An 8,623-nucleotide genomic window follows, 5' to 3' on the forward strand; every position below is an offset into this window, starting at 1 on the left:
TACAGACTGGGGAAGCAAAGGCCTCCAGGGAAAGAAGAGAGGGGAGGTCTCCCAGCATGGTCTGGGGAGAGGTGGCTCATGCCCTCTCCTCATGGATCTATATATTTAATTCTTTTGGTCCTGGTCCCCTGCCAGCTGGGCTCATATCCACAGATCAGTGGGATTTGTGCTTAATCTGCCACTGTTTGATAGTGTCTTGGGAAGTTTCCCCTCCAGCTGCATAGACCCATCCAAGCCTGCTGCTTCCTGACTGTGCCCACAGAGCTTTCCGGGGGACACCATGAATATTCATACACCATGATTGTTCCTGACACTTTCCAAAGGCATTTCTGCAAACAAGCTTCTTCGTACAAATGGTCACAGAAAGGGACTAAGATGGGCTGCGAGTTTGACCAAAACATGTTGGCGAGTAACTTTCTGCAGTGCGCTCCTGGATCTAGGTAGGGGATACGACTGAGACCCTCCTTCAACACAGCACCCATGTGCACATTTAACTTTAATCCCATTAATTTCTGGGGCCAAAGCTAAACACGTGCTCAAGTTCTTTCCTGAATCAGGGCCAAGCCAACCGGCTAAACAATGAAAACATAAGACTCGCAATGAAATGTTTATTTAAAATGTCTCATTGTTTCCTTGTTGCGCCCTGCCCCAGCTGTCTGTCTCCCTCCACCTGTTGTCTCTTGTCTTATACTCAGATTGTAAACTTTTTGTTTTCTGTTTGCACAGCGCTGAGCACAATGAGGTCCTGGACTAGGGATTTTGGGTGCTACCCCAACCCATAAATAAGTGATCTATCTTCGAGGAACAATGTTGATTTTTTAGCAAATTTATCAAAGATCACAGATACACCCACAAAGTCCATGGTGGAACTCATTTGTTCTGTCACCTGCACAATTGTGTCAGAAAGTGCTAGTTCAGAAGTGAACGATAATTCACACCTGAAAAGCCAAGGACCGGCTCCATTAGAGAATAACGTCCCTATCAATAGACAACATTTGAAAAGCAGCATTGTAGAGATCAGTGAGACAAGGCAATGGGCAACATACATAGGGAAAATGTAATTCTAGCCAGTCCAAAATACAAATAGATACTTTAATTGATCGAATTGCTCATTTCCCATTCAATTAGCTAATTACCCCCTTTTTGTTCAGCATAAAGGTGTTACAAATTTATATTGACCCAGTACTAGTCTCAAGGGGACTTCTGATAATTTTTCCATTAATTACTGGGTTCTAGTCAAATACTTCTTGGGCAGAAGGGAAATATCAGATTTGCATGTATACTATAATATGGAATGGAAAGGAAAGACCAATGCATTGTTCTTGACATTGCAGTGAAAATGTCAGGCGGATGCAGAAAAGTGGTCAGAAAAAGCAAACTGTTAATTGGCATTTTAAAAAAGGTCTAATGAAAACATTGTAATGCCTCTCTCTTCCCCCCCCCTCCCCATGCAGTGTCCTTCCCTTGAATACTGTATTCAGTTCTGGACACCCCTTCTCAAAAAATGATATAACAGATAAATTTGGCCACAGAAGGATAAGAAATGATGAGATAATCAAACCTTTATGCTCCTTTAGTAAAGGAACAGAAATATACCATGTGACCTAAACGTCTAATCCAAACTGATTTACATTTTTAATATTAAACATTCACACAGAAATGTTCATATCTAGTCCACAAACCAAGATTTATTTGCCATAATTAAATAATTTAGAGCAATGAATTCAAGAAAATTGTGATCCATTTGTGAGCCATTCACAATCTGGGAGAGGCAAACTGTGCTGAATAAATGAACCAGTATGAATTATTTGCCCATATGAAATATTAGTACACTGGACAAATTTCAACAAGCTGTTAAATCATGAATAAAACACACAATACGGTAAAGTGCATCCCAAAAAAATCCCCAGACAGATATACTTATTTTGTCTAGATCAAGTATGCAAGTTTAGGATTTTTATTTTTCTGGATATAAACAATAGTGGCTCATCTGAAATGGTTATCCACTGAGAATAAAGTGTAGAAGGCACTAAAAACCGAGAAGCATATAACACACGATTTATTGATGTGGCATGGTCAGGTCAGTGTATTTTTTAAAAGGTGTTTTGTTGCTAAAGCTTCTGCTGGGAATTCATCCTAATAAATTCCCTTTTTATGGTCTGTTTCGGCACCAATATCAAGAAGATGTTATGAGAAGATTCACGCTGTTGCTGGAAGAGCCAAATGGAGCCCATAACCCCTACAGAAAAGGGCACAACAGTGTCTTGATTACCCAAACAACTTGTCAAATGCCAAACTTGACTAGACACCTGGGTGTTTATGGCGAGGGAATCCAGAAGCAGTGAGGGATGCTGGCGGGTTGTTAGAGTGTGGAGCTTGGTGTATAGCTTGTAGGAAACCCACAGCACAGGGAGAACGCTACCAAGCCAACTGGGCTTAGCCAGGCAGCACTGAACAGGGACAGTGTGACCACAGAGAGGATAAGGGAATCTTGGTTAACTGGGACTTGTGTTAACTGGTGTTTGGTCAACTGGGGTTGCATTGAATGGACAAAAGGATCTCTTTTCTCATTGGCTCCCATTCTCTTGAGTTCAGGACCAGAGAAATACCGTCTTCTATACCTTGATTCCATACTAGAAGGACTAATTAAAACTGTGACAATCATCCTGCAAACGAGCAGAATGTGCCGTTTCCCCCCCTTTATAATTTATTGGTTTTCAGTTAAATCCATGAGTATAGACAAGAACAGCGGACAGCTTTCTCTACCCTGGAAAAAGGTGCAGGCTGCAGTGAAACTCTGCACCTGGGAGGAACAAAGACATAACATCACAAGGAACAAATCAAAGTGAGTTTGCAGCATCCTGACACCAATGACACTGTAACCTAGTGCTGTGCTAAATAAAATAGAAGAAATACTCTTAAATCTGTGTCTCTACAAGGTATTTTTCCCAGTGATCCCACTTGCATCGTTCACTCAGCAGGCTGATTTTCCAGGAGCGCTCTATGTTTTTATCAGGTCAGCTGTCACTTGTTACTTGAACTCCAAGATAAACGAGCCCTACCTACAAATGCATTCCACTGTCAAAGCCTGTTAACTCCCCATCTGCCATTTTCCATATTCCTCACTGTAGGGAACTCGACCCCCAGCCAGCAGGGTGGTGGGGCACCACCCCACCTCGCTACACCCTCTTTGCTGGGTGGGGGAATATCCAGTCTATGGCCCAGACCTTCAGGCCAGGACTGAGCAAATAGTTCAATAGCAAACCCCAGGCTCCTGGCTCTGAGTGGCCAGGGAGAGGCTGCCACCTGTGAGGTGGGTGGCGGGGGTGGGGGGGACACAGGCCCACCCACTCCACTGTGTTCCAGCCCAGGGCCCTAGCAGCAACAGAAGACCCGCTGCTGTGTCAGTGGGATCCTGGCCGCAACACACTGACATGGGCTCTGGCAGTGCTGCAGCCAGACTAGGGTCGGCTGCCCCCGGGCTACTTCCTAACTCCCCCTCGTATGGTACCTGGGTCTGGGTGGTGTCCTCAGACGGTTCCAGCACCATGGGGTCCTCCGGGTAGCTAGCGACGGGTAGGCTTGGCAGCTCTTCTGGGTAGGTGGCGACAGGTAAGCTTGGCGGCTCCTCCAGGCACCGGTCAGCATTAGGCATTGGCCAGTCCAGCCAGTCCTCGGGTCAGCCACGGATTGCTGGGGTTTCCCAAGCCAGAGCAAGGCCACAGGCATCTGGCCTCTCCGGTGGCTGCCGCCTAACTGAGCTCTGCATTTGGGCTTTTATACTTCCTGTCCTGCGCCTTGACCTCTGGGGGGGCAGGCGCATGATCCACTGGCTCTGCCCACTTTAGGGTCTGGGGAGGTTCTTCCCCCAGCGGGGTGGTGGGGCACCACACCGCCTCACTACACTCACCGTCTAGCATGAGGCAGACTTGGTTCAAGGCAAGCAACATGGCAACAAAGACAAGACACCAAAGCTCATTTCCTTTGAGCTTATTTACAAGTTTTACCATTAAACCTGCCCGCATTACGCAACCAGCTTGCAATCTTCCCCTAATTCTCTGACTTTAATGATCTAATTGAAAAACCCAAAAAACTCATTTTTTCCAGGAAACATTAAACATTACCATCTTAATGAAATGGTCCACTCTGCATGCAAATGACTGGCAGTGGATTTTCCATTGTCTTATCCCATTGCTAGGCAAAAGGACAAATGCCCTCTCTTTTGTCAAACACTCGGAGAGGCAACACACTGCTGCCATTCCTTAGTTGGCTAGCGCAAAGAGACTTAGAGGTGGGATGAAGACAGATACAAGGAAATAATTGGCGAAGGGTCAAGAGGTGTGAATGAAGTAAGAACTGTCCCATATTCAAATCAAACCTTTCAGAGGTTTAGCAAAGTTCCGTGAGACTGATTTAGCAAAACATTTAAGCATGTGAGTAGCCTGACTGGAGTCACGTGCTTTGCTGGATCAGGGCTTGAATGTCTCTTTACTTCCTGGTTTCGGCAAGACCCAGGAAGCATGGGGCAGACTCCATTGCTCCCCTACACTCAGAAGGGCCCCCAACTCAAATGAGCATGACTTCTATCTCATCAGGAACGAGTTCGGTAATCAGCTTGATCTTGTCTAAGCCCCCATTCCAGCCAAATCCTGGGAAAGCAGAGGCACTGACCCTGCCAGAGTGGATAAGCACTTTTCATTCTGGAGAACTCCAAAATGCTTTAGAGACATATATAAATGACTGGGCCATATGGTGGGGAATCCATGAGAAACTGCAGAGGCATGTGAAAAAACTGCCCTTTTCATGCATCTTCAACTGTCTCGCCTGCTCTCTGCCCACTGATCTATTATAACGGAGTCTTAGCTTTTTATTGCATCAATTGGTTGGTAGAAAAGCTTCTTGTCTCAACATTTTGTGGCCCATTTGGTCCGATGTCATACTTTGGCATCTGCATGGGGGGGACCTTTGAGGAATCCCAGGAAAATCGTTAGGATGGAAGATGATCCAGGAGCCATTACAAATTTGATTCCTTGTGTTGAATTAGGATTTGAATCTTGCAATACTGTTTTCCAAACACAAATCTCAATTTTATTTTATTTTTTGCTGTATTTGTGTTTTCATATATGGATGCCTTCAGTTACTCAACTTCTTGTACTGTACTGCACGACTCCCCAGACAAAGAAATTCTAGCATGAATCTTTCAGGGTGCAACAATTCCTTAGCTTTAATTCATGCTCCTTAGTTTTTGGTTTTGATTCCACCTCAAAGAACCTGGGAAAATCTTTAATTTTTATTCCCATCAGAAATGTGTAGAGCTCAAGGAGGTGACCTTGGCATTTCTGTTTTTGCAAAGGATACAGGCCTCACTTGTGCACCTCTGAGTCGGCCTGCCTGCCCTTCTTTTGACTCTAATACTAATATTCTTTCCAGAGAAAGGAGTCCAGAACAGCACACAGTGTTCCTAATGCAGCTCATTCTGTCTTCTGGAATTCAGATAAGAGTCACAAGGCTTCAGTGGTTTTCTCCCACATGTGTTCATTAGCTCCATACAGTCCAGAATTCATTTGTTTTCCCTTATTATGAAAATATATTTTGCATTTAGTGTCCTACCTACTCTGAGCCACAGCTCCTTCTCAGATCCACTACTATTAATCTTCTTGCCATCTCTTTACAATAAACTATACCCCCGGATCCTTTTCCTGATTTACATTCTATCCTGCAACCATACCACCTCAGACTGTGATCCTATCAGAGCTTAAGCTAAAGAGAGCTAGACAGAGTCACTCACTTCAAGGAAGATGTAAAAGGAAAACCTAGGAGCTGCAAGGAGTTGTGTTTGAACTTCAGTACATCACATAGCTCTCAAACAATTACCAGCCAATGCTCTGGCACTACCATAATGTAGATGGCATATGAAGCCCAATGGTGAGCATTACAAAGAGCAGCATGGGATTTTTAAGAGTAGGTGGGTTAACCCGAGTCCTAGTCAAATTCCAGTTTGGTCATTACATTCTACCTGCCTAGATTCATCCTGTGATTTCAACTTCCTAGCCTGTGCGCTAGCATGCAGCTGATGTGTGTTAATCAGATGCCACATTTCACCAGAAGTGGCAGCACTTTGGTAGGCAGAGAGATCACTGGGAATGAGGGTATCCGACTCTGGCACAAAATATAGTGAATTGTACCTTATTGCTCTCAGAGTCCCACTGAAATCAATGGGACCACTCCCTGAGTGGAGTAAACTACTTCTCAGTATGAATAAGGGGATTAGAATCTGGCCTTTATGGCCCAATCCAGCTCTCATTAAAGTCAGTGGCAAGAATCCCATTGGCTACAGGGGGAGTTCCATTAGACCCATAGTTCAAGGAATGCCTTCGAGCCAGAACACTCTGCAGGAAAAAAATGCATCATTATTCTCTAGAACCCCAGAGCCACCTGCTGCTCTGATTTGTGTTTTCCACTGTATGATTCACGCTCAGTATATTCCCTGGTCATGTATTTTTGTTTTTGGCACCATTTCTGTACTCTACATTCCTTTGCAGTGATAAGCATAAGCCACTCATCTTCCCCTTGACTCCTGCTTTCTAAGTCTTTCTGAACACAGTTGCCCCCAGCTACCTACTGAGTGCCCACTCCAGCTGAATATCTCTGATGAAGTTTATCACCTTGTCTCCTTCCTATTCGTAGACTACAGCTCTGATGGTCACAGGTCTCACCCCTCTCCACTGGATTATGTCTTCGCACCTGTGACATCTGCATTTTGTTGCCAGTCCAGCTCTTTCTCCACCAAAGGGGAACTGCACTAACCTGGTAAACCTGGGGTATTGAGACCCTCTCAAGCTATGCAAGGTTCTCCAGTCTAGTGTGAGATTGCAATTCTCCCTTCTTGTCATTTAAACTGTTGCCTTTTTTCCCCCTCCAATAGGAGCTCAACTTGAAAAAACAATAATGTGTTATTCTTACAGTTAAGAAGCTGTGAGTGCTAGGTATTGCAGATACAATGACCCCAAAGTCAAGCACATGCCATTGTCCCATTTACTGTATGTATATTTTGTTTCTTTTTCCATTTGGTTCTTCTGCTCTGCCCACTCTCTGCTGTTTTTCCACCTGATTTTTTCAATGCTTTCTCTTTGCTTCTCTTACACGTCCTCTCCTAACACAACACATTAGCATTGATCTTTTGAACCCATGATGTTCTCCTTCAGTGCTGAACACACAAATTCACCCCTCGCTATACCCAGATAGCTTGCTCCCTTTGGCATAGGTTTGCTGTCTCCCCCCTCCCCACAAAAAGCAAATAACCTAGGTGCTACTCAATGCATTGGCTTTCCCTTTTTTGTGGGAATCAAGCCTGTGAAGTCTTACAAAGTACTGGAGTTACCAGGGCCGGGTCTAGGCACCAGCAAACCAAGCACGCATTTGGGGCGGCACATTTTCAGGGGTGGCATTCCGCCCATCTTTTTTTTTTTTCTTCCGATGGCAAAAGCCTAGAGCTGGCCCTGGCAGTAGCAGGGCGTCGTGCACAGGGGGCGCCCTGGGGCCGCTGCGGTTCGCGCCGCGGGGGAGCAGCGCCTGCACCTTGTGGCCGGGCAGGCTCCGAGCGGGGGACACTCGGGCTGGGGGCCACCTCACGGGGTGCACGGAGCTGCCTGCAGGCGCGAGCAGCCCGAGCCGCCCAGGGACTGCGGCAGGGTGGCCAGAAGCACCAGCAGCGGGGCCCATAGAGGGCGGGGCGCTGCCATGGGGGGTCCGTGTCCTGCTCTCCGGGGCTCCGCTCTCTCTGAGGCTGCCCTGCCCCGTCTCCTCAGCCCCCTGCCGGGGCGGTCCCCCGGCTCTGCCCTCCCAGGGCCCGGCCAGTCCTGGAGGCAGGAGCCCCGGCTGGAGGGACCCTGGGCTGAGGCGCGGCCCGGGAGCCCCGCTGCTCACCCCGACCCTGCCAGCGCTGGACTGGCTGGAGGTGAGGGGGGAGTGGGCGGAGTCAGCACTGGTGGGGGGGGGAGCCCAGGGCTGGGATGGCAGGGGGTGCGGGTGGGGGGGGGGGGAGAGAGAGCCCAGGGCCGGGGTCGGGGGCAGCCAAAATTTTTTTTGCTTGGGGCAGCAAAAAACCTAGAGCCGGCCCTGGGAGTTACAATGGAGTTCGGTATCAGGCTTTTGGAAGGTTACATGGGATAGTCATATAGATCCGGTGGCAAATATATGACTGGAAAATTGATACCACATGTGGAAGCCTTAATCACTAGCATATACGTCGTTGAGGACAAGTTTTCAGCCTCTAAAGCAGTATGTCTCTTGGGCTGGCGATGCCTACAGCTTATAAGGAGTAAAGCCCCATGCTGGTGAAAGCTCAACTGGCTGCGCTAGATTCTGTGTAGATGAAGGAATCCTTCCCTTGGGCTGCAGTGTGGCTCTGGGCATAGGCACCAACTTTCCCTGGCGCCAGCAGGGGCTTGTGCCCCTCCGGCTCTGCCTCAACTTCACACTTTCCCTGCCCTGCCCCCATTCCAACCCCTTCCCCAAAAGTCCCTGCACTAACTCCGCCCCTCCCTGCCCCTGTTGGACCCCTTCCCCAAATCCCTGCCCCAGCCCCACCTCTTCCCCGAGTGTGCCGTATTCCCCTCCTCCC

Source organism: Mauremys reevesii, linkage group 8, assembly GCF_016161935.1.
Source record: "Mauremys reevesii isolate NIE-2019 linkage group 8, ASM1616193v1, whole genome shotgun sequence".
Classification (NCBI taxonomy): Eukaryota; Metazoa; Chordata; order Testudines; family Geoemydidae; genus Mauremys; species Mauremys reevesii.